The sequence below is a fragment of the Rutidosis leptorrhynchoides genome, chromosome 8 (assembly GCF_046630445.1).
Source record: "Rutidosis leptorrhynchoides isolate AG116_Rl617_1_P2 chromosome 8, CSIRO_AGI_Rlap_v1, whole genome shotgun sequence".
Classification (NCBI taxonomy): domain Eukaryota; kingdom Viridiplantae; phylum Streptophyta; class Magnoliopsida; order Asterales; family Asteraceae; genus Rutidosis; species Rutidosis leptorrhynchoides.
Window position 1 is genome coordinate 334,480,655 of NC_092340.1, and position 25,375 is coordinate 334,506,029.

Below are 25,375 nucleotides of genomic sequence, written 5' to 3' on the forward strand. Positions count from 1 at the left end.
CGAAAAAGTGCGGGTCGTTACATTACCTCCCCGTTAAATAAATTTCGTCCCGAAATTTTAAAATTGTACCTATTTTGCGTCATCGAGAAACAAGTGTGGATACTTTTGTTTCATCTGATCCTCCCGTTCCCACGTAAACTCAGGACCTCTTCGAGCATTCCAACGAACCTTAACGATCGGTATGTTGCTCTACTTGAGCTGTTTAACTTCACGGTCCATGATTTCGATTGGTTCTTCGACGAATTGTAGTTTCTCGTCGACATGGATTTCTTCAAGAGGAATGGTGAGGTCTTCCTTTGCAAGAAACTTCTTAAGGTTCGAGACGTGAAAGGTATTATGTACTCCGGCGAGTTGTTGCGGTAACTCGAGTCGATAAGCTACCGGTCCAATGCGTTCGATGATCTTGAACGGGCCTACATATCTTGGGTTCAGTTTACCCCTTTTTCCAAAATGTATCACACCTTTCCAAGGTGACACCTTTAGCATAACCATGTCACCGATCTGAAACTCTAATGGTTTCCTTCGGACATCGGCGTAGCTCTTTTGGCGACTACGGGCTGTTTTCAATCTCTCCTTGATTTGTACTATCTTCTCAGTCGTTTCGTGTATGATCTCGGGACCAGTTAAATGTCGATCTCCTACTTCATTCCAACAGATAGGAGATCTACACTTCCTTCCATACAATGCTTCGAATGGTGCAGCTTTAATGCTCGCATGATAACTATTATTATACGAGAATTCTGCTAACGGTAAATACTTATCCCATCCGTTTCCAAAATCGATCACACATGCCCTGAGCATGTCTTCAAGAGTCTGAATTGTTCTTTCACTCTTCCCGTCGGTTTGCGGATTGTAGCGACCCCGACAAATCGTCAAGTGACGGCGTCGGCTACGTGGGTCCCATTACCTGATTATAAGTCTTTAAGATAACGTTTGACCAAAATATGTCGCCTTCATTTCAAAATAAAGATTGTTTCAAAGTTTACAAGAATTGTTCAACCAAAAGTTAAGTTACAACGTTATAAGTACGTTTGAAATCTAGGCGACACGGTTTAAAGTAAAGTCAAAAGACGCTCCATGAAATGCATGTATACTCGACATCGGATGCAAGTATCAAATAGTGAGCGGAAGCATGTATCACATATCGTGCAAGACCTGAGAAAAACATAGAAATCTGTCAACGAAAACGTTGGTGAAATCATAGGTTTAGTAAGTATTAAACGTTGTTTTTGAACCACAAGATTTTGTATTTCCATAACGTAGATTATCCAAATCATTTGCATTCCAAAAGTGTTGTTATACGCGAGCACTCAATTATCAAAACTTAACCAACGTTACCCCATCACACAGTGCTAGAACCCACACTAAAACACAAAAATATATTTCATCCGCATAACGGTAGCGAAGCGTCCGAATGAGGGTTTGTTAAACCCGTATGGCCACACAATATAAGTTCTCGCTTACACCCTGCAAGTGTAACTAATGATAATCGAATTGAGGCATTTTTGTTCTAACTCGCACGTGGAATGTTTGTTTTCACACTTGTGTTCAAAACATAAAAGTAAGTAGTACAAGATGTAACAAAGTATATGTTTTCTCAGCCCACGATTTAAAAGTATAAAAGTTGTTGAAAAGGTGGGACTATGATCTCACCTCGAGTGCACGAGTATAAAGGTACTTCAACAAGTAAACGTGTGCATGAAAGTTGCTTAGCCTTGACCTAAACAAGTAAGTTATATCAATTAACCGGTTACGACACAAGGTCGGGTGAAATGTGTTCAATTAGTCCTATGGCTCGTTACGACTCGATTAAGTATAGCATGTGAATCACGTTGTCAAGTTTCATACAAGAAACAAGTATAAAAGCATGTTAGAATGATTGTATAAAAGTTTGGTTAAGTTTGACTAAAAGTCAAACTTGGTCAAAGTCAACGAAAAAGTCAACGCGTTCGGGTCGGGTCCCGAACTATTTTTCTATGCTAAATATTCATATACAAGTATATTAAAACAAGTTTCATGTGAATCGGAGGTCGATAGCTAGTCAAACATTTCGCGTGAAATGCGCCAAACAAAGCAGAATCTGGCCAGGCCAATCCGCGCGCCGCGCGGGGATGGGGCGCGCCGCGCCACCATCTGGGCAGAGATTTCTGGTCAGTTTTTCAAAGTATGCACGAACCAAAACATTTTCCAACCCAACTCTTGACCCGCAAACACTTATAATGCCTATCATATATCGTCGAAAAGGTATTTTGACGAGGAATACAACTAACCACATATCATCAATCAAAAACATCATTTACAATAACCGAAAACTCGTCAATTGATCAAGAAAGGTTTATTTTCAAAGTTTCAAGTTCGTAAAACGTATTTTATGATTCGGGAATCCAATTTACACATACGATATGCCGTTTTGAAGGTAATGAAGCATACATTACAACTAAACACTTACTAATAACATTTCATGGCATTCGAAACATCAAAAGCTCGTTTTAAGTCTATCAAACCCTAACCAAAATCCGCAAAAATCAATATTCATGTTTTTGAAGTTTCCTTAATCAACCTACGCATCAAAACGAAGCTAGTGATACTAGTAACACAATTAAAACATGAACTTTAACAATTTAATAACATTAACTCATCCAAAATCAAGGATTAAGCAAACCCATTTCAAAAACTCAAACTAGTTACTCCAAACCACAAATCGAGCAAACAAAACATATATTCATGTTACACACGAGCCATAGACACTAACTAACACAATTTCAAGTATATAAAACGAATTTAGAGGAATTTAGTGTTTTAGAAATGTTACCCAAACGAGATGAAGTTGGTATCAAATTGTAGAGGATGAAGAGAGGATTCCAAATATGTAATTTGTTTTGTTGTAAGCCTCCTAGATCGAATTTAGATGATGAATGATTGAATTGGGTGTTTGTGTGTGTGTTCTTACTAGAGAGAAAGAGAGAGAGATGGAGGTGATTGAATGGTGGTGATTGGGGTGGAAAGGGTTTGACCCTTTGACCTAGTCAAAGGTTTGAACCCTTGGCAAGTTTGGTCCTTCAACTATGAATCGGGTGCGGGAATTAACCGAACGAATTATTTTAAATTTCACGGGAGTACGGGAGATATTAAATTCCGATAACGAGAATATTTAAAATGTTACTTAACAAAGGATACGAATCTAGATACGAAGGGTATTATTTAAAAAGAAAAAAAAAGACGGGCGTTAAAATAATTTAACGGAAAAATGCGGGATGTTACATTATCCACACCTCAAAAGAAATTTCGTCCCGAAATTTAGTTGGAAGTAGTAGTCGATATCTCTTACTCGAGACTTTACGTTGTCAATGCTATGAATAAGTGAAAGTACGTTCTTGAGGGTTCTCATGAATTTGGATAGTCAGGGTTTTACGTTGCATTAAGGTTCGGTTTTTACGATCCCCGGTTTCAACTGGTTTTCCTATGAAGAGAAGTTTGTCATCGATAGTGGATGTATCCAGCAGGATTGCACGTTCCTGTTCCGCAGGACACGTTTCTAAGTTTGTTACACGAATTGTAGAGTAAACGGAAACTTAATTGAGTCGGAAGTTCTAAACGGTAGGGAGCGGTTCCAATGCGCCCCAAGGTTTCAAAAGGGTTAACATGTCGCGGGTTTAACTTTCCCTGATTCCCGAAACGGATTACACCCTTCCAAGGTGCGGGTTCTCAATATTACACTGTTACTAACTTGGGATTCGAGAGGTTTACGTCGAATATCGGTATAGCCGCTTTGGCGACTACGGGTCGTCTTGAGTGAACGATCTTAAATGTTGTTTCTTGATGGAGTTCAGATTCGGTGATTTGCTTTGGTTAAATGAACAGGGGTATGACATTTGCGGTCATATAGGGTTTCGGAAGTGCTGCGTTAATATACGAGTGATAGCTGTCGTTGTAAGAGGAACTACTAAGGGTGACAATACCAGTCTGTAACATGTCTTTCCAAGATTGAATCGTACGTTTGCTCGGTTCGTCGGTTGTGGGAGATACGCGGTACATGTGTCTAAGCGGGTTCCCTAAGGTTTCTTGTAACACTAGAAGTGAAACGAGTATTTCGATACAGGATAAATGACGAAGATACACCGTGTTGGTGTAGAATCTCTTAAGATATGTTTGAACAAGTCAGTTAGGGTTCGAAAAATGTTCGTTAGGACTATTCACCCTCGTGGCGAATACTAATGTAATATAAGGAGTTTCTCTATCCATGGAGAAATGTTACAAGGAGTTTCCTTAAACGGAAATGCGAGCGATAAAGATAGGAGTGAAATGAGGACCTAGAATAGGATGAGCTTACATCTCGAGGTTGCCATAACGCGCCTCTAGTTGTCGAAAATTGAAGTCTGGGAGAGAAACAAGATAGTACACGTAATTGTATAGTTCGGGGTTGAATAATAGTTGGCCGATTATCAGAAACACAAGGACGTTAAGTCAAAGAAGAGTGAAGTATCGTTGGATTGTGTGTTATCTTAAATCCCAGTAATATCAGACAGTAACGGTGAAATAACAGAGGTATGTGTGTGGTACGTGATGACGAGAAAGTTGATCAGATCCACAGTTTAGTATTCGAATTCTTCGTGCAAAATAACGAATTTTAGTTACGTTAATTTTGAGTCGAGAGAGTATGCCTTTCGGCGTTCATGTAGAAATATTTCCATGTTTGAGTTCCATCTGTTGCTATACGATTTTAACTAGAAATGTTGGTGTGAAGAATCACGCTCAAGGTTCGAACACGGAGAGGTTTAAAGTTTTCCCTTAGTGAGTTAACGAGTTTAAAAGTCGGGTAACACGAGAAAAGTCAGAAATGAATCTTCGGTAAAAATAGACGAGATCTAAGATTTTACGAATACAAGTCTGAGTTGGGAGAGTTTCCTGATTACATGTGGCTTGATTTCGAGATTGATTGTAATGCCTTGACCATTAACATCATGGTCTAGAAAATTGGACTTCGTTCAACAGAAATTCTCACTCGGAGAATTTGGTATAAAGTTGCTCTTTTCTCAAAAGTTCGAGCGTAAGATGGTGATGTTGTTCGTTTTCCTTCTTTACTTAAATAAGTTAAGATGTCATCTATAAATACGATAACAGATTTGTCTAGATAAGTTGCATACGTGATTTAGGAGGTTCATGAATACGGACGGAGTCCTAAATAAATCAAACGGTACTAAGAGAGATTTACAACTAACGTTGCGAGTTCGGAAATGGCTTAGGAGACATCGTCTCCCTTAACCCCCAATTGGTGATAACCGGAACGGAGGTCGATTTGGAACATACGGGATTCGTGCAAAAAAAAAAAAAAAAAAAATCATGAGGTCATGGATGCGAGGGAGAGGGTATCGGTTTCCAACCGAAAATTTCTTAGTTCACAATAATCTATACATAAATGTAGGGCAACAATTTCTCCTTAATGAATAGGTTTTGAGTTCCTTAGTTCTATAGGTGTCGAGTCCAATTTCTTAACGCATATCCTCCGATAAAATTTATAGGCACACAATATTTTCCGTCGGTCACTTAAATCGTCTAAGTAGTATCTGGGGGAAAGAGGTGGAATATAAAGAGCACGAGTCAAATCCTTGGTTATAAAACGTCTAACGGTACTCGAATCGAATAAGTATGAAATATACGGTTTGTTGTGAAGAAACGTACCCGTGACTAGTCCATCATCGTCTCGGGCATCCTAGGTGTCGATGTTGTAAGTTCAACGGCGCGCGTTGGTTTTTGCTTTATTCTTTGGGCATTCATTCCTAAAATGACCCGATTGGCCACATTTGTAGCAAATACTCGGCTTTGGTGCGTCGAGCCCCTTTTGAGTGACGGGGGCGGTACTTCCACAATACATGGCAATATGACCACTACCTTGGCACCGATGGCAAATTAGCTTGCCACATTCACCAAAATGATGCTTGTGGCATTTGTTGCAAAAAGGTCGTGTCCCGGCATAACTTTTCTTGCCGACGGGGGTGAGAGGTTCCTTGGAAAAGTTGTTGTTGTAGTTACTCGATTGGGGGGCTTCCCATTTTCTTTTGTTGTCACCCGACTCATCCTCGGCTTTAGGTGCCGGCACTTCAATCTCGTCTACCGTTTCGATCAATTGACGGGCCATATTCAGGGCCTCTTGGTGATTACTGGGTTTGGATGACATTACTCCTTGTTTGATGCTCTTGGGAAGACCATCCATGTAAAGTTCAACCCTTAGAGGTTCGGGGGTCACGAGGTTTGGGCACATCAAGGATAGCTCAGAAAATCGTTGATTATATGCCTTTAGGTCATTCCCGACCGCTTTTAAAGTTCTTAGTTCGTGTTCGAGCTTACGGGTCTCTTCGCGCGGGAAGTATTCGGTGATCATCTTTTTCTTTAAGTCGGCCCATGAGAGTGTGTGGGCTTCATCGATACCCACCGACAGCACATACGTATTCCACCATGTGAGGGCGATACCGGCAAAAGTGTGGGTGGAATATTTGACTTTGTCTTGGTCCCGACAACCGCTTATGCTAAAAACGGCTTCTGTTTGCTCAAACCATCGGGTGAGCACAACCGGTCCTCCGGTCCCATCGAAGGTGTGAGGTTTGCACCCCATGAAAGTTTTGTAGGAGCAACCCTCGTTTGAATTACCGGCTCCATGGTTGTTGTGGTTGTGGTTGTTATTGATGTCGGAGGAGATACTAGCCATAGCCGCACCTATGGCGGTGGCTATCATGCGTTGAAAAGCTTGTTCGGAAGTTTCATTACGTGGTCCGCGACGGGGAAGCATTGTTCCTTCAAGACACAAGAATATCGTTGATTAGTATTCTCAATAATACTAATCATGATAGGGAATGATGATGTAGAGAAAATTTTCCTTGACTCGCCTTAAATTCTTTATGTCTTAATGTCGGAATGTCCATATGAATCACCGTAATATAATCCCGGAAATTATATTACCCTGATTCTCATGTGCATTTAACATTACCTCATAAAGTCAAGGTGGCGCGTCAACAAAATTTATCAACGTAAGATCAAGATCGAATACGAGTTAGATATGATAGAAGAGTTCGAGTATAGATGCACAAATAGTCAAGTAATTCCTACTTCAGTCTATATGCCGGTTGTAGTCTAGATTCACCTATGTACCCTATGACTCGGGGTGGACACAAATGAACTCTAAATCCCTACAACCAAGGCTCTGATACCACTTGTAGCGACCCCGACAAATCGTCAAGTGACGGCGTCGGCTACGTGGGTCCCATTACCTGATTATAAGTCTTTAAGATAACGTTTGACCAAAATATGTCGCCTTCATTTCAAAATAAAGATTGTTTCAAAGTTTACAAGAATTGTTCAACCAAAAGTTAAGTTACAACGTTATAAGTACGTTTGAAATCTAGGCGACACGGTTTAAAGTAAAGTCAAAAGACGCTCCATGAAATGCATGTATACTCGACATCGGATGCAAGTATCAAATAGTGAGCGGAAGCATGTATCACATATCGTGCAAGACCTGAGAAAAACATAGAAATCTGTCAACGAAAACGTTGGTGAAATCATAGGTTTAGTAAGTATTAAACGTTGTTTTTGAACCACAAGATTTTGTATTTCCATAACGTAGATTATCCAAATCATTTGCATTCCAAAAGTGTTGTTATACGCGAGCACTCAATTATCAAAACTTAACCAACGTTACCCCATCACACAGTGCTAGAACCCACACTAAAACACAAAAATATATTTCATCCGCATAACGGTAGCGAACCGTCCGAATGAGGGTTTGTTAAACCCGTATGGCCACACAATATAAGTTCTCGCTTACACCCTGCAAGTGTAACTAATGATAATCGAATTGAGGCATTTTTGTTCTAACTCGCACGTGGAATGTTTGTTTTCACACTTGTGTTCAAAACATAAAAGTAAGTAGTACAAGATGTAACAAAGTATATGTTTTCTCAGCCCACGATTTAAAAGTATAAAAGTTGTTGAAAAGGTGGGACTATGATCTCACCTCGAGTGCACGAGTATAAAGGTACTTCAACAAGTAAACGTGTGCATGAAAGTTGCTTAGCCTTGACCTAAACAAGTAAGTTATATCAATTAACCGGTTACGACACAAGGTCGGGTGAAATGTGTTCAATTAGTCCTATGGCTCGTTACGACTCGATTAAGTATAGCATGTGAATCACGTTGTCAAGTTTCATACAAGAAACAAGTATAAAAGCATGTTAGAATGATTGTATAAAAGTTTGGTTAAGTTTGACTAAAAGTCAAACTTGGTCAAAGTCAACGAAAAAGTCAACGCGTTCGGGTCGGGTCCCGAACTATTTTTCTATGCTAAATATTCATATACAAGTATATTAAAACAAGTTTCATGTGAATCGGAGGTCGATAGCTAGTCAAACATTTCGCGTGAAATGCGCCAAACAAAGCAGAATCTGGCCAGGCCAATCCGCGCGCCGCGCGGGGATGGGGCGCGCCGCGCCACCATCTGGGCAGAGATTTATGGTCAGTTTTTCAAAGTATGCACGAACCAAAACATTTTCCAACCCAACTCTTGACCCGCAAACACTTATAATGCCTATCATATATCGTCGAAAAGGTATTTTGACGAGGAATACAACTAACCACATATCATCAATCAAAAACATCATTTACAATAACCGAAAACTCGTCAATTGATCAAGAAAGGTTTATTTTCAAAGTTTCAAGTTCGTAAAACGTATTTTATGATTCGGGAATCCAATTTACACATACGATATGCCGTTTTGAAGGTAATGAAGCATACATTACAACTAAACACTTACTAATAACATTTCATGGCATTCGAAACATCAAAAGCTCGTTTTAAGTCTATCAAACCCTAACCAAAATCCGCAAAAATCAATATTCATGTTTTTGAAGTTTCCTTAATCAACCTACGCATCAAAACGAAGCTAGTGATACTAGTAACACAATTAAAACATGAACTTTAACAATTTAATAACATTAACTCATCCAAAATCAAGGATTAAGCAAACCCATTTCAAAAACTCAAACTAGTTACTCCAAACCACAAATCGAGCAAACAAAACATATATTCATGTTACACACGAGCCATAGACACTAACTAACACAATTTCAAGTATATAAAACGAATTTAGAGGAATTTAGTGTTTTAGAAATGTTACCCAAACGAGATGAAGTTGGTATCAAATTGTAGAGGATGAAGAGAGGATTCCAAATATGTAATTTGTTTTGTTGTAAGCCTCCTAGATCGAATTTAGATGATGAATGATTGAATTGGGTGTTTGTGTGTGTGTTCTTACTAGAGAGAAAGAGAGAGAGATGGAGGTGATTGAATGGTGGTGATTGGGGTGGAAAGGGTTTGACCCTTTGACCTAGTCAAAGGTTTGAACCCTTGGAAAGTTTGGTCCTTCAACTATGAATCGGGTGCGGGAATTAACCGAACGAATTATTTTAAATTTCACGGGAGTACGGGAGATATTAAATTCCGATAACGAGAATATTTAAAATGTTACTTAACAAAGGATACGAATCTAGATACGAAGGGTATTATTTAAAAAGAAAAAAAAAGACGGGCGTTAAAATAATTTAACGGAAAAATGCGGGATGTTACACGGATGATATGCGGTACTCATATCCAGACGAGTTCCTAGTGCCTCCTGTAGTGATTGCCAGAACTTTGAGGTAAATCTACTATCACGATCAGATATAATGGAAATAGGTATTCCATGCCTTGAAACAACTTCCTTTATATACAATCGTAATAGTTTCTCCATTCTATCCGTTTCCTTTATAGGCAAGAAATGTGCAGACTTGGTGAGACGATCAACAATCACCCAAATGGTGTCGTAACCCCAGGCAGTCTTTGGTAACTTCGTAATGAAATCCATGGTAATACCATCCCATTTCCATTCTGGGATTTCTGGTTGTTGAAGTAACCCTGACGGCTTCTGGTGTTCTGCTTTGACCTTGGAACAAGTTAAACACTCCCCAACATATGTTGCTACGTCTGTCTTTAAATTAGGCCACCAATAACGTGTCTTAAGATCTTGATACATCTTTCCAACTCCAGGATGTATCGAGTATCTTGTCTTATGTGCCTCGTTCAATATCAACTTCCTTAATCCACCCAACTTCAGTACCCAAATACGATTTGCAAAATATCGAATTCCATCTTCCCGCATAACGAGTTGCTTCTCATACTTCTTCATTATTTCATTTCCTATATTTTCTTTAGTAAGTGCTTCTCGTTGAACTTCTTTGATTTGTGAGTTGAGATTCATGCGAATTTTTATGTTCATCGCTCGTACTCGAATTGGTTCTCGTTCCTTTCTGCTTAATGCGTCAGCCACTACATTCGCTTTCCCGGAATGATAGCGAATCTCACAATCGTAGTCGTTTATCAGCTCGACCCACCTACGTTGCCTCATGTTCAGCTGTTTCTGATCGAAAATATGTTGAAGACTTTTATGATCAGTAAACACAGTGCATCTAACCCCATATAAGTAGTGTCTCCATATCTTTAACGCAAACACGACTGCTCCCAGTTCTAGATCATGCGTCGTATAATTCCGCTCGTGAATCTTCAATTGTCGAGATGCGTATGCAATAACTTTCTTTCGTTGCATAAGAACACAACCAAAACCTTGTCGCGAAGCGTCACAATATATTTCAAAATCATCGTTCCCTTCAGGTAACGATAAAATAGGCGCCGTAGTTAACTTCTTCTTCAGTAATTGAAATGCGTTCTCCTGCTCCGAGGTCCATTCGTATTTCTTCCCTTTTTGCATTAATGCTGTCAACGGCTTAGCTATTCGGGAAAAATCTTGAATAAACCTTCTATAATAACCGGCTAAACCCAAAAATTGGCGTATCTGCGTTGGTGTCTTAGGAGTCTCCCATTTTTCAATGGCTTCAATTTTTGCTGGATCAACCTGAATTCCTTTGCTACTAACAACGTGGCCAAGAAATTGCACTTCTTTCAACCAGAAAGCACATTTAGAAAATTTAGCATATAGCTGTTCTTTTCTTAACAACTCTAATATCAACCTTACATGCTGCTCATGCTCTTGCTCACTCTTGGAATAGATAAGAATATCATCAATGAAAACGATAACAAACTTATCTAAATATGGACTACAAACTCGATTCATGAGGTCCATGAATACAGCTGGCGCATTCGTCAATCCAAACGGCATAACCAAAAATTCGTAATGACCGTAGCGTGTCCGAAAAGCAGTTTTCGGTATATCTTCTTCTTTGACATGTAATTGATGATAGCCCGATCTTAGGTCAATTTTCGAGTACACACATGATCCTTGGAGTTGATCAAATAAGTCGTCAATTCTCGGTAGTGGATACCGATTCTTGATAGTTAACTTATTTAATTCACGATAATCTATACACATTCGGAAAGATCCGTCTTTCTTCTTGACGAATAAAATTGGAGCTCCCCACGGTGAAGTACTTGGTCGTATGAATCCACGATCCAGTAATTCTTTTAACTGACTCTGAAGTTCTTTTAACTCGGACGGTGCAAGTCTATATGGAGCACGGGTAACCGGTGCAGCTCCTGGTACAAGATCTATTTGAAATTCTACATATCTAAATGGAGGTAATCCCGGCAACTCTTCCGGAAATACTTCAGGAAAATCTCTTGCCACAGGCACGTCATTGATGCACTTCTCTTTTTCTTTCTTTTCGACTTTATTAACATGTGCTAAGATAGCATAGCACCCTTTCTTCAAGCACTTTTGAGCTTTCAAATAACTAATGAGTTTTAGCTTTGAGTTACCCTTCTCTCCATAAATCATTACTGGCGTTTTGTTCTTACGAGGAATGCGAATTGCCTTCTTGGCGCACACAACTTCGGCTCCTATTTTGGACATCCAGTCCATGCCGACTATTACATCAAAACTTCCTAATTCTACGGGTATCAAATCAATCTTAAATGTTTCTCCGGCTAAATTTATTTTACAATCACGGCAAATTTTATCGGCTTTAATTAGTTTACCATTAGCTAACTCAATCATGTACTTAGCATCTAGAGGTAATGATGAACAATTCAATTTAGCGTGAAAGTCTCTACACACGTAACTTCTATCAGCACCAGTATCAAATATAATAGATGCGGATAAGTTATTAATGGTAAACGTACCCGTAACAAGCTCCGGGTCTTCACACGCCTCTCTAGCATTAATAACAAATGCTCTCCCTCGTGCAGGTCCGATATTTTTCTCTGGATTCGGGCACTGGCTCTTATAGTGACCTTGTTTTCCACACCCATAACAAGTAATGGTAGCCAAAGCAGTTCTATTTGCATTGGTGGCAGGAGTCTTGGTACCATTTGTATTTATAACGAGAGCCCTACAATCTTCAGCAAGATGACCCTTTCGATTACATTTGTTACATACCACATTACAGTAACCAGAGTGATGTTTGTGGCATCGGTTGCATAAAGGATTTTGTCCTTTATAACCAAAGCTTAAACCACTACCCGCACCTTGTGTGATTTCTTGTTTCTTAAAAGATTGTTGTTGGTTACCTCGATCATAATTTCCATTCCACTTTCTTTTGTTACCTGATACCTTCACATCAGTATTGGATACTTTCTTATCCATGATGACCTGATCCATTAGCTCGTTTGCCATGGTTATAGCTTCATGAATTGTCTTAGGTTTCGATGCTGTAACGTTTGCCTTGACCTTTTTGGGCAAACCATCTTTGTACATTTCAATCTTCCGTTCTTCGGTTGGAACCAATTCAGGACATAGCAAAACTAATTCCATGAATCGCTGATTGTAGTTGGTGATTTCAGTACCAACAACTTTCAGACTTCGTAATTCATCTTCCAACTTCCTAACCTCGTTCCTTGGACAATATTCGTTGATTAACATTGTTTTGAATTCTTCCCATGGAGTATCATAAGCTACATCTCCTCCTACAGCCTTCACATAATTTTTCCACCACGTGAGTGCACTATCTTGTAAAGTGCATGATGCATACTTGGTCATGTCCTTTTCAACACAACCACTGATTTTAAACACAGTCTCCATCTTTTCTATCCATCGGGTTAAACCGATCGGTCCTTCTGTTCCACTGAATGATGAGGGCTTGCAAGCTTGAAAAGTTTTGTAAGTGCACCCCACACGAGGATTTGGGTTAACTGCAGCACCTCTTGCAGCCTCGACCCATAACATTCTGTCGTTCACTCGTTGATTGATGAGTTCCTGGATTTCTTGTTCCGTCATTCGGTTCAATCGCGCCATATTCTTCTATAAGAATGAAAAGAAAATAATTATTCACATGGAATATTATAGATGTAGTGTATATTTACAGTACATTATAGCTTATTAATAATATGAACCAGGTATTATTATAAAAGCCTTTTCTTCTTATTAGCGTTTTATAATTATATCTAGGGTAGTACCTACCCGTTAATGTCCATACTTAATAGCTTAGTACAGAATCAATTACTACCATCTAAATAATACTTAACCATGGAAAATTATTGCATTTCACACCTCACTATTTTACATATGCTTATCTTACATCGAACATTAAGCAAACCACACTAATAATATTATACAAAACATTATATGATCCCATGGTTTAATACGGCAGCGCATCGTTTGGTCTATTTTCTAGGACGTTTAGGTTCAAAGAATCGCTTAACGCTTATCCTGGCTGTCTGCCTATATTTTGGCTGTGGGACTGAAGAACTGGATGCCGGGATAGAACGAATAGGAATAGCGGGAATAGGGGTGGTAGTGTCTAGTGGAGTTGGTGCCACATCATCCTTACTAAACTCGGGATTTGAATTTTCTAATTCATTAGCCTTTCGTTTCTTTCCTAGTTCGAACTCGTCTTTTGTAATTTCATGTATTTCTTCCTCGGGTTCACTTTCCTCCTCGGGTTCACTTTCCTCCTCGGGTTCACTTTCCGGGTTCTCTATAGTCGGTTCATCCGGAATTTGTGAGTCTTCCCCAAAGATATTATTTTCGTCATCGGATAGGTTAATGACTGGAACACCATCTAAAGATTCTGGTTCGGAGTCGCTGAATGTGATGACAAGTTTTGAGCCCGACATCTATCACACAACAACTAACCCATTAGTACTACATAATATTTACATATAAATTTTAACCAACAATGATAAGCAATGGTTTTTAAATCAGACCCGGTCAAAGTCCAGACTTACTAATGTATCCTAACGACTTATCAGTTAGACACACTAATGCAAACCTGGTTCGCTAAGACCACCGCTCTGATACCACATGTCATAACCCGTCCTTAACCATAAGAACGTGTTAGATAACGTATGATTTCATTGCGAGGTATTGACCTCTATATGCGACATTTTTAAAAGAGAAACTGCATATATTATACAATACAAACCATAACCATTATTTTTGTTACAAGCTTTAGACAATAAAAAGATGATTATCGTTTAGCGATAATCTTCGACTTACAAACTTTACATATAATGATAACAACACGATTTCGAGCATATTTTACAACACAAATCCTTGGGTATGCAGTTTTATTTTTGACACAAATATGCGTACGCAAGATCCTGCTCAAATTCAACATAATGCAGCGGAAGCTTTAGTAATCACCTGAGAATAGACATGTTTTAAAAGGTCAACATAAAGTTGGTGAGATATAGGTTTAATGCCGGCAGCAATATATATATATAGACCACAAGATTTCGTATATAAACAGTTTAATAAAAATATTCTAAGTGGTTGAGCACTTGGTAACCATACTTAACATTTAATCACGTCGCATATTCCCTTTAATATGAAATCTTACTACACCGTACCAAGTGTAGTCACAAAACGAAGTACTGTGCAACCGTTGAATACTGGTCGTCCAGTCCGGTTGGGGTTGTCAGGCCCGATAGATCTATCAACAGGATTCGCGTTTATAATACCGCTGTAAATATTAGTTACCAAGCTACAGGGAAGTATGCCAGTGGTACAACTCAACGTAGAATATATTTTTCAGTTACTTGTGTCCATAACGTAAAACATAAAATACATGTATTCTCATCCCGAAATATTTAGAGTTTAAAAGTGGGACTATATACTCAAGTTCGTCTTGAAGATATATATATTTTTGACTTGGTCTTCCGGTTGATATCACGAACCTATCCATATATAATATATCAATACCTTTTCTTTTTAAACAAACGTCTCATATATATACTTGTTATACTTTTAATACTTTGAATAATTCCTTAGTCCGTAGTTAGCATTTCGTTGTTAGTAATTCAATTTTAATGGTTCATTTGTAGATGTTTAATATACCCGCAATGAAATAAATAAAACCCCCAACGAAATAAATAAAACCCCATCGTATATGTATTGGTCGAGATTAATCTTGACCCACGGTACTGGTGTTGTCAAATGACGTGTTGCGTACATAAAGTACCGGTGTTGTCAAATGACGTGTTGCGTACAAACATGGGATCTTATGATTAATCTTCTCCTATTGTTTATAGGTGATCCTGAACCATATAAAATTGAATTATAAGTATATATATATATAAAATATCATGTTATCTTAGAAAGATGTGATTTTATTTAATTTTTCCCAATTAATCCCGAAGTTAAACAAGTCTTGGATAACCAATTTTGTTTCGGTCATAGTTTCTTCGTTACAAATCCGTTTTCGTTGATTCAACTTGCCATCTCCTTGGATCGAGTTCCTCTTTAAGACTATGAACTGAAAATACCTTGGTTTGTATTCAAAATCACACGGCATAGGTGAAACTTTAGTGAAACTTATGAAGTTAAACATTTTCCTTTATGTAAACAACCTTAAATGATTATTTTTCTAAAAATACTTATACTTTGAATTAAATCATGAAATTTTTATGTGTTATCATATTCATATTAAAAATCATTTTTCCAGAAGATAAACTTCCAATTCAAAGTTTAAGATGGTTTTTAATTATCCAACCCAAAACAGTCCCCGGTTGCACTCCGACGTCGTAAAAACAGTTTTTAAGGTGTTCTTTGAAAAACCAAGTTATACCTTGTTAAATTAGCATGTAATTAAGTTATATTACAGGTCTTGAAGTATTTTAAAAGTTAAGTTAGAAGGATCTATTTAGTTTGCAAACAAGTTTGAAAACTTTCAAACTATGTTCTTGTTGTTAAAATTTTATACCACAAAATAAGATAGCTATATATATATGAATCGAATAAGGTTATGAACATAGTTACTACCTCAAGTTCCTTGGACAAGGTTGCTGTAAAAGAGGAGTAAGAACCTAGAACCAAAAGGGTGATGGAAGTGGATGAAAGATTGGAAGTAAGTTGGTGTTCTTGGAAGGATTTCTTGAAGTGTTTTTGTAAGGTTTTCTTATGAGGTTTAAGTGTTGTTTTTGAAGCTAAATGATGGGGAAAATGCTTGGAGATGATCAAGTATGAAGTTAAGAGTATTTTGAGAGAGAAATGGAAGTGTAAGTATGAGAAAATGGGGTGAAGAAATGGTGTGCATGCATAAAAACGTTTTTAGGTTATAAAGGAAAAAAAAATACCTAACTTTGTTTTCTTGCTAAATAATTCATGCTACTTGACAAATGGTTGGTTCCACATGTTTCTTAATCATTTAAGGCTGCTAAGGAGCAGATTTTTATTGGTATATACCAATAGTAAATACATCTAGAAGCTGCGTATGATACGGGTACATATACCCTAGGTATACGTATAGAAATCTTTGAGAAAACGGAACGAGGATTCAAATATAGTTATCTTTTGTAAATATACTTATATTGTTTTATGTATTTAAGTCTTTAAAAGTAATTAAATACATTACTTATACGATATATGTATAAACATTATAGGTCATAAGTATTTAAGTCAAATAACGTTACGTATGGTTATCGTTTTGAAAACTTAAGTTAGTAGTTTCAAAATATACTTATAACTTATTGTTATTAATACAAAATAAGATATTAAAACATTCTTAGGTCATGTTAAATATGTATATATACATATATATACACAAACGTATAATTATCATATATTGTATAGTTCGTGATATCATCGGTCAAACTAGACGGTCAAACGTTGTGTAAAACTCTTTTCGAAAAACATAAGTCTCGACAATTTGGATTGCTTATCATGTTGGTAAGGTTTAATTTATGTAAATATTAATCTTATAAGTATAGAACGATCGAAAAAGTGCGGGTCGTTACAGTGTTCTTGGTGTAAATATTCAAAAACTAGAATTCGAAAACAAATGTAAAAAGTAATAATGTAGTGTTGTTAGGAATCTTACACTAAAACTTTCTGCAAAGTCTCAAATCCCAATTACTAATAACGAATCTAAATTTTGGAGTCAAAGTTTATAATTTAAAAAGTCAACTTATGTTCTTCAAGCAAATTCGAAGTTGTTTTAATGTTTCTGTTTAAATTGATGATTGAAAAAGATTTTAGGAATGAATTGAAACAAAATTCGTGTTGTAACATTTGTCCAAAACGTACTCAAAATCGAAAAACATATTATTATTTTTTTTAAAAAGGCCTGCGACAGCAGCTATTTTTTTATTTTTATTTTTTATTTTTTTTTAAATCACTCAATAGATATCCCTGTATCAATTTTAATCCGAAAATAAAAAAAAAATTAACTTGTTGTTAAAGGATTGTTAGTCTTGATCGATTGAAACTTGGGAAGGAGAAGAAAGAGGGTGAAACAGAAGTAACTGTTAAATAAAAATGAATTGGGAGACTAATCAGAAAAGCAGGGATGGAGGAGGGTTAAGGTGTATTGTGGGTGAGCGACAGGTCTGGGGTTCGAAACTTGGCTACAGCAATTTTTTTTTTTAAATTAACCACAGAAGCTGTTTGGGCCATTGTTGGGCTGGAACTCCATGTTGGGCTGCAAAATATAGCTGGGCCGAAGATAATAGGCTAGATAAATATGGGATATGAATTATAACAGAAAAAAATAGAAATAGCGGAATGGTATAAGATGTTTACTGCTTAGCGAGAGGTCACGAGTTCGAACCCGGTACGGGGCGTTTCCTTTTTAGACAAGCTTTTGAGGTAGTCTTATAAATTTATCTATCATTATTTATTAATATAAATTAATATTATTGTTCCTATTAACATGATTATTATTGATTTGATTATTATTGTTGTTGTTATTAATATTAGTATTATGAGTATTATTATTATTATTAATATCACTAAAATAAGTAGTAAAAATCACTTTTTATTTTTAGATATTAGTAATATCATGATTATTATTATCATTTTGCTATTATGTAACATCACTAAGTATTGTTAATATTATTATTAGTATTACTAATATCAATATAAGTATTATTACGATTAAGATTATTATTATTATTATTATTATAAAAACCATACAAGTTATTATTATTATTTTTCACTAATATTAGTATTAATATCATTTCTATAATTATTAGTTTTACTCTTATTATTATTAACATAAGTATCAACTTTAACAATATCGTTATTATCATTATTATTATCGATATTAAGAAAGTTATTATTATTAGTAAATCATTGAAGTAAAAAAAAAAAACTATCATTTTTATGCAACTAAATATTTTGTACATAAAAACACACTTATTATATATACTATAACTATATTGATATTCCATATAATTATATATAAACCATATTAACAATTTTTGTAAAAATACTTACATATAGCAAATTAGGTATTTTTAATATAATAATATAGATATTAATATAACTATATTTATCACTTTAGATATATATACAAAATAAACACATATAACACATAATTTAAGATATAATATAAAAAAATAAGAATTTAGATGGAATTTAGTATAAATTTTATATAACTACAACTACATAAATAACATATATTAATAAATGAAATTATGTGATTTTCCATTATATGTTTTAATAGATATACAATTGATATAGGTTCGTGAATCCGAGGCCAACCCTGCATTGTTCAATTTAGTCATATGTATTTTTACTACAATATACATTAGGTGAGTTTCATTTGCTCCCTTTTTAAATGCTTTTGCAATATATATTTTTGGGACTGAGAATACATGCGCTGCTTTTATAAATGTTTGACGAAATAGACACAAGTAATCGAAACTACATTCTATGGTTGAATTATCGAAATCGAATATGCCCCTTTTTATTAAGTCTGGTAATCTAAGAATTAGGGAACAGATACCCTAATTGACGCGAACTCTAAAGATAGATCTATCGGGCCCAACAAGCCCCATCCAAAGTACCGGATGCTTTAGTACTTCGAAATTTATATCATGTCTGAAGGAGGATCCCGGAATGATGGGGATATTCTTATATGCATCTTGTGAATGTCGGTTACCAGGTGTTCAATCCATATGAATGATTATTTTTGTCTCTATGCATGGGACGTATGTTATGAGAAATGGAAATATGAAATCTTGTGGTCTATTAAAATTATGAACTGATTATTTATGTTAAACTAATGAACTCACCAACCTTTTGGTTGACACTTGAAAGCATGTTTATTCTCAGGTGCGAAAGAAATCTTCCGCTGTGCATTTGCTCATTTTAAAGATATTACTTGGAGTCATTCATTGCATATTTCGAAAGACGTTGCATTCGAGTCATTGAGTTCATCAAGATTATTATTAAGTCAAATATAGTTGGATGTATTATGAAATGGTATGCATAATATCAACTTTAGATGAAAAGAAAGTTTGTCTTTTAAAAACGAATGCAATGTTTGTAAAAAGTATCATATAGAGGTCAAATACCTCGCGATGTAATCAACTATGGTAAATCGTTTATAATCGATATGGACTTTGTTCGGATGGATTAGGACGGGTCTTCACTGTTAAAACGTCACTTCATTTCATGAATGCAAACTTATTTTGAGACAGCATATAGTATTTGACCTTGTAATGATCCTGTTGTTGATGATTCGTACACGATGGTTTTGTACGGGGCATCACATTTGGTATCAGAGCATTAGTTGTAGGGAATTAGGTTGCATTAGTGAGTCTGGACCGACCCGAGTAGGATTCACTAATAGGACTAATCTACAACTTGCTAGTTTACCTGTTTCTGCGGAACTTGCTGCCTGCTGCTGCTTACTTTTGCTACTATATGTCGTATACCGCCACATGTTTACTCTACTGCATGCTACTATATGCTTTGATTGCATGATACTTTTGTACGATTTGTTATTATTGCCATGCTACTTACTGCTATACATGATCTAGACTGTCGTAGTTACTTTGCCTAATACGTGCTTGCTTTATGAATTACTGACATGGAAAAAGTTATTTTTCCTTGTTCAGATGTCGGATATTCCACCTGTCATCATTTTGGACAGCGACACAGACTCATCAGCCACCTCACCTGCCATCGTTGCCGATTCTCAGATCCCGTCGTCGACACCCTCCAGTGACTCAGGCGCTTCGTCCTCCGGAGCTAGTAGCCATGCACCCGGCCCAGTGATTACCTCAGACAGAGCCGAGGACCTACAGGAGATTCCAGCTCCACTTGTCCCAGGACCCTCGGAGCCACAGCACCATTCCGGTGGTGCTGTGATTCCTGCAGAACTTGGGGAAGGTCCAGTCCGTAATGAGCATAACCATTGGTGCCGACGCCTTCCTGATGGACGTCTCTTGCCGACCGAGCCTGGCAGATACTGACAGATGATGGCCACCCGAGGAGAGCCACCCGTGCAGCCACCCCCAGCCGATCTAGACGACCCATCATCCGCCAATTCTTCATCCGACGACTCATCCTCTGACGACTCTAGTGACGAGGATTCAGATGAGGACCCTGATGATGCACCTGTACAGCCACCCTACACCCCGTCGAAGAAGCAGTACCGTTTCGATGGTACCGTCATTCCAGGGATTAATAGAGGTTGACCATTTGTTGACGCTCATGGTCGGCGTCGTTGGGTTACCGCCCGAAAGCGGCTTGTGTCGTATCCTGCTGATCCCTTCATTCGTAAGCCTTACCGCTTCGCAGCCTCTAATTCTGGAGCCGGACCATCTGCACCACCAGCTCCACCAGCACCATCCGTACTGACTGCACCGCCTGCCCCACCATCTCCCTCTGTCGAGGAACTGATGAGGGAGGTGGAGATCCTCCGTGCTCGGGTAACTGAGCTCGAGGACCAGATGTCCCACATATTGAACATCCTACACCCACCGTCACAGTAGGGCTTTTGTAGTAGATTTCATTATGTAATCTAGTTGTAGTTTCATGATTCACTTATGTATTGTACGAAACTATGCTGATGTATGCAACTTATTATTAATGAATGGAACTTTGTGTTATTTAATTCTTGCACAGTGTTCTATTTACGTTACTGTATGATGATTCTGTGGTATCTGAATCTATTTGCGTTACTTAATAAACATGTGATGTGTTGATTCCATGTTGATTACCATATACTGTATTATTACTATTTGATTACTGGATTTTGACTTGAGTCAAAATTTTTGTTTAGAACATCAATGGCCAACGGACGATCAACACCCACAGCAGCCCAAATCGAGGAAATGATCAATGAATGAGTCACCGCAGCTTTAGCGGAAATGAACCCCCAAGCTCCACTGCCACCGGTTATCCAGCCCATTCGTAATGGGTGCACATACAAAGAGTTTCAAAGCTGCAAGCCCCACAACTTTAGTGGAATTGAGGGGCCGGTTGGTCTCACTAGGTGGTTTGAAAAATTAGAATCTATGTTTCGAGTTAGTAACTGCTCAGAGGCGAACAAAACCAAGTATGCTTCATGTACGCTGTCAGACAGCGCACTAACTTGGTGGAACACATTGGCTCAAGCAAAGGGTATTGATGAGGTGTTTGCTATGCCATGGGAAGAGTTTAAAGGGGCCATGATTGAAGAATATTGCCCTAGGATCGAGATCCAAAAAATGGAGATTGAGTTTATGCAGTTGAAGGTTGTGGGAAACGACCTCGATGGTTACAACCGTAGGTATCTAGAATTAGCCCTGATGTGTCCTACCATGGTTACCCCGGAGTTTAAGCGTATGGAAAGGTACTTGTGGGGACTTCCTAAGTCTATTAAGGGAAATGTCACCTCGTCTAAGCCACCCAATCTCCCGGAAGCAATGCGCATGGCGCATACCTTAATGAACCAAATCATCATCGATGAACCGAAAAAGGCAAAATCCGAAGCGGGTAGTAGTGATAAGCGTAAGTGGGATAACAACAAGGGTAGAGCCTATGATCAAACCCTGCTAAGAGGCACAACAACGGTGGGAATCCCAACCTAAACACAAGCTCAAACCCCAACTACAAGGGTACTCTATCACAATGCAAGAGGTGCTACAAGTACCACACCGGGTACTGTAATGTGGTTTGTGAAAAGTGCAAAAAGACCGGGCATATTGGCAAGGACTGCAAGATCACCACCATGACTGGGAAGCCGAACCCACTGGACCGAGAAAGTGTTATGAATGCGGACAAATGGGCCACTTCAGAAATGAGTGTCCCAACAAGCAAAAGGACGGCGGACCACCGCGTGGCAGAGCTTTCAATGTAAATGCAAGGGATGCTCGTGAGAACCCCGACTTGGTGACAGGTATATTCACTATCAACAATCTATTAGCTTCTGTTCTGTTTGATACTGGTGCTGATAGAAGTTATGTATGTAGACACTTTTGCGATAAGATAAATTGGTTGTTAGTTCCTTTAAAGGAGAGTATGCTTGTAGAGGTAGCCAATGGGAAACTTGAGAAAGTTGACCAAATTAGCCGAGGAGCTATTATCAACATAGCTGGTGTGGATTTCAAGATTGACTTGATACCCATTAAGTTGGGAAGCTTTGATGTTATTGTCGGTATGGACTGGTTAACCAAGATAAAGGCCGACATTATCTGTGGAGATAAAGCTCTTCGTATACCACACGGAGACGGCGAGCCACTGATCATTTACGGAGAGAGATGTAGCTCGAAACTGAATCTCATTAGTTGCATGAAAGTGCAAAAGATCATGAAGAAAGGACGTCTTGCTGTGTTAGCACATGTGAAAACATTAAAAATCGAGGTGAAGAGTGTGAACGATGTTCGAATTGTGAATGAATTTTTCGATATCTTTCCAGAAGAATTGCCTGGATTATTGCCACTGAGAGCAGTAGAATTTCAGATCGATTTAGTGCCAGGAGCTGCACCTGTAGCTCGTGCACCTTATCGACTCGCACCTTCCGAAATGCAAGAGTTGCAGAGTTAATTACAAGAACTGCTAGATCGTGGATTCATCCAACCAAGTTTCTCGCCTTGGGGCGCACCTGTTTTGTTTATGAAGAAGGACGGATATTTGCACATGTGTATTGACTACCACGAACTCAACAAATTGACGATCAAGAATCGGTATCCCCTTCCTAGAATTGACGATCTTTTAGATCAGCTACAAGGATCAAGCATTTACTCTAAGATCGATTTGCGATCCGGTTATCACCAGTTGAGGGTGAAGGAAAGTGATGTGATGAAGACTGCATTCAGAACTCATTATGGTCATTATGAGTTTCTCGTGATGTCATTCGGCCTAACCAACGCACCTGCCGTATTTATGGACCTCATGAATCGTGTCTGCAAGCCATACCTGGATAAGTTCGTTATCGTCTTCATAGATGATATCCTCATCTACTCCAAGAGTGAAGAAGAGCATGAGCAACATCTTCGATTAGTGCTTGAACTCTTGAGACAAGAGCAACTTTATGCGAAATTCTCCAAGTGTGAATTTTGGTTGAAGGAAGTCCAATTTCTGGGTCATGTTGTGAGCGACCAGGGTATCAAAGTTGATCCCGCTAAGATTGAAGCTATCAGCAAGTGGGAGACTCCCACTACTCCAACTCACATTTGCCAATTTTTAGGTCTCGCCGGTTACTACCGAAGATTTATTGAAGGATTCTCTCTGATTGCGCGTCCTTTGACCGCGCTGACTCACAAAGGGAAGAAGTTCATTTGGGAACCCGAATAGGAATCTACATTTCAGACCTTGAAGAAGAAGTTAACCACCGCACCTATCTTATCACTTCCTGAAGGCAGTGATGATTTCGTCGTTTATTGCGATGCTTCGAAAAGTGGTTTTGGTTGTGTACTGATGCAACGCACAAAGGTTATCGCTTACGCCTCCCGACAACTGAAGATTCACGAACGAAATTACACAACGCACGATCTCAAGCTTGGAGCCGTTGTCTTTGCATTAAAACTGTAGAGACACTATCTTTATGGAACTAAGAGCACTATTTTCACCGATCATAAAAGCCTCCAACACATTTTCGATCAGAAGCAACTGAACATGAGACAGCGTCGATGGATCGAGACACTGAACGACTACGATTGTGAACTTCGTTATCACCATGGCAAGGCAAATGTTGTAGCTGACGCTTTAAGCCGAAAGGAGAGGACGGCACCTCTTCGTGTTCGGGCACTGAACATCACCATCCATTTAAATCTCAACATCCAGATCCGAGTAGCCCAAGATGAGGCTCTCAAGGAGGAGAATATATCTCATGAACATTTGAACATACTTGTCTCTTGATTTGAGGTTAAGGAGACTGGACTTCAATATTTTGCCGGAAGGATTTGAGTACCTCTTTATGGAGATCTACGAAGCCTTATACTAGATGAAGCCCATAAGTCGAGATATTCGATTCATCCAGGAGCCGGTAAAATGTACCACGATCTTAAGGAACAGTACTGGTGGCCTAATCTTAAGAAGGACGTTGCAACTTATGTTGGTAAGTGTTTGACTTGCTCGAAAGTTAAGGCCGAACATCAGAGGCCCTCTGGGTTACTTCAGCAACCAGAAATCCCACAATGGAAGTGGGAAAGGATAACAATGGATTTCATTACCAAGCTACCAAAGACGGTGGGTGGATACGATACAATTTGGGTTATCATTGACCATCTTACCAAATCTGCACACTTCTTAGCCATGAAGGAAATTGATACGATGGAGAGACTCGCTCAACTATATATCAAAGAGGTTGTATCTCGTCACGGTGTACCTTTATCGATCATCTCAGATCGCGATCCCCGTTTTGCTTCCAGATTTTGGCGTTCTTTGCAAGAAGCCTTGGGAACACGTCTCGACATGAGCACTGCATATCACCCACAGACCGACGGACAAAGCGAATGCACTATTCAGACTTTGGAGGACATGTTGCATGCTTGTGTCATTGATTTTGGAAAGGCTTGGGAAAGGCATTTACCGCTAGCCGAATTCTCTTAAAACAACAGTTATCATTCGAGTATTAATGCCGCACCTTTTAAAGCGTTGTATGGCCGCAAGTGCCGATCTCCTATTTGTTGGGCCGAAGTAGGCGAAAAGCAAATCACTGGACCCGAGGTAGTCCATGAAACAAC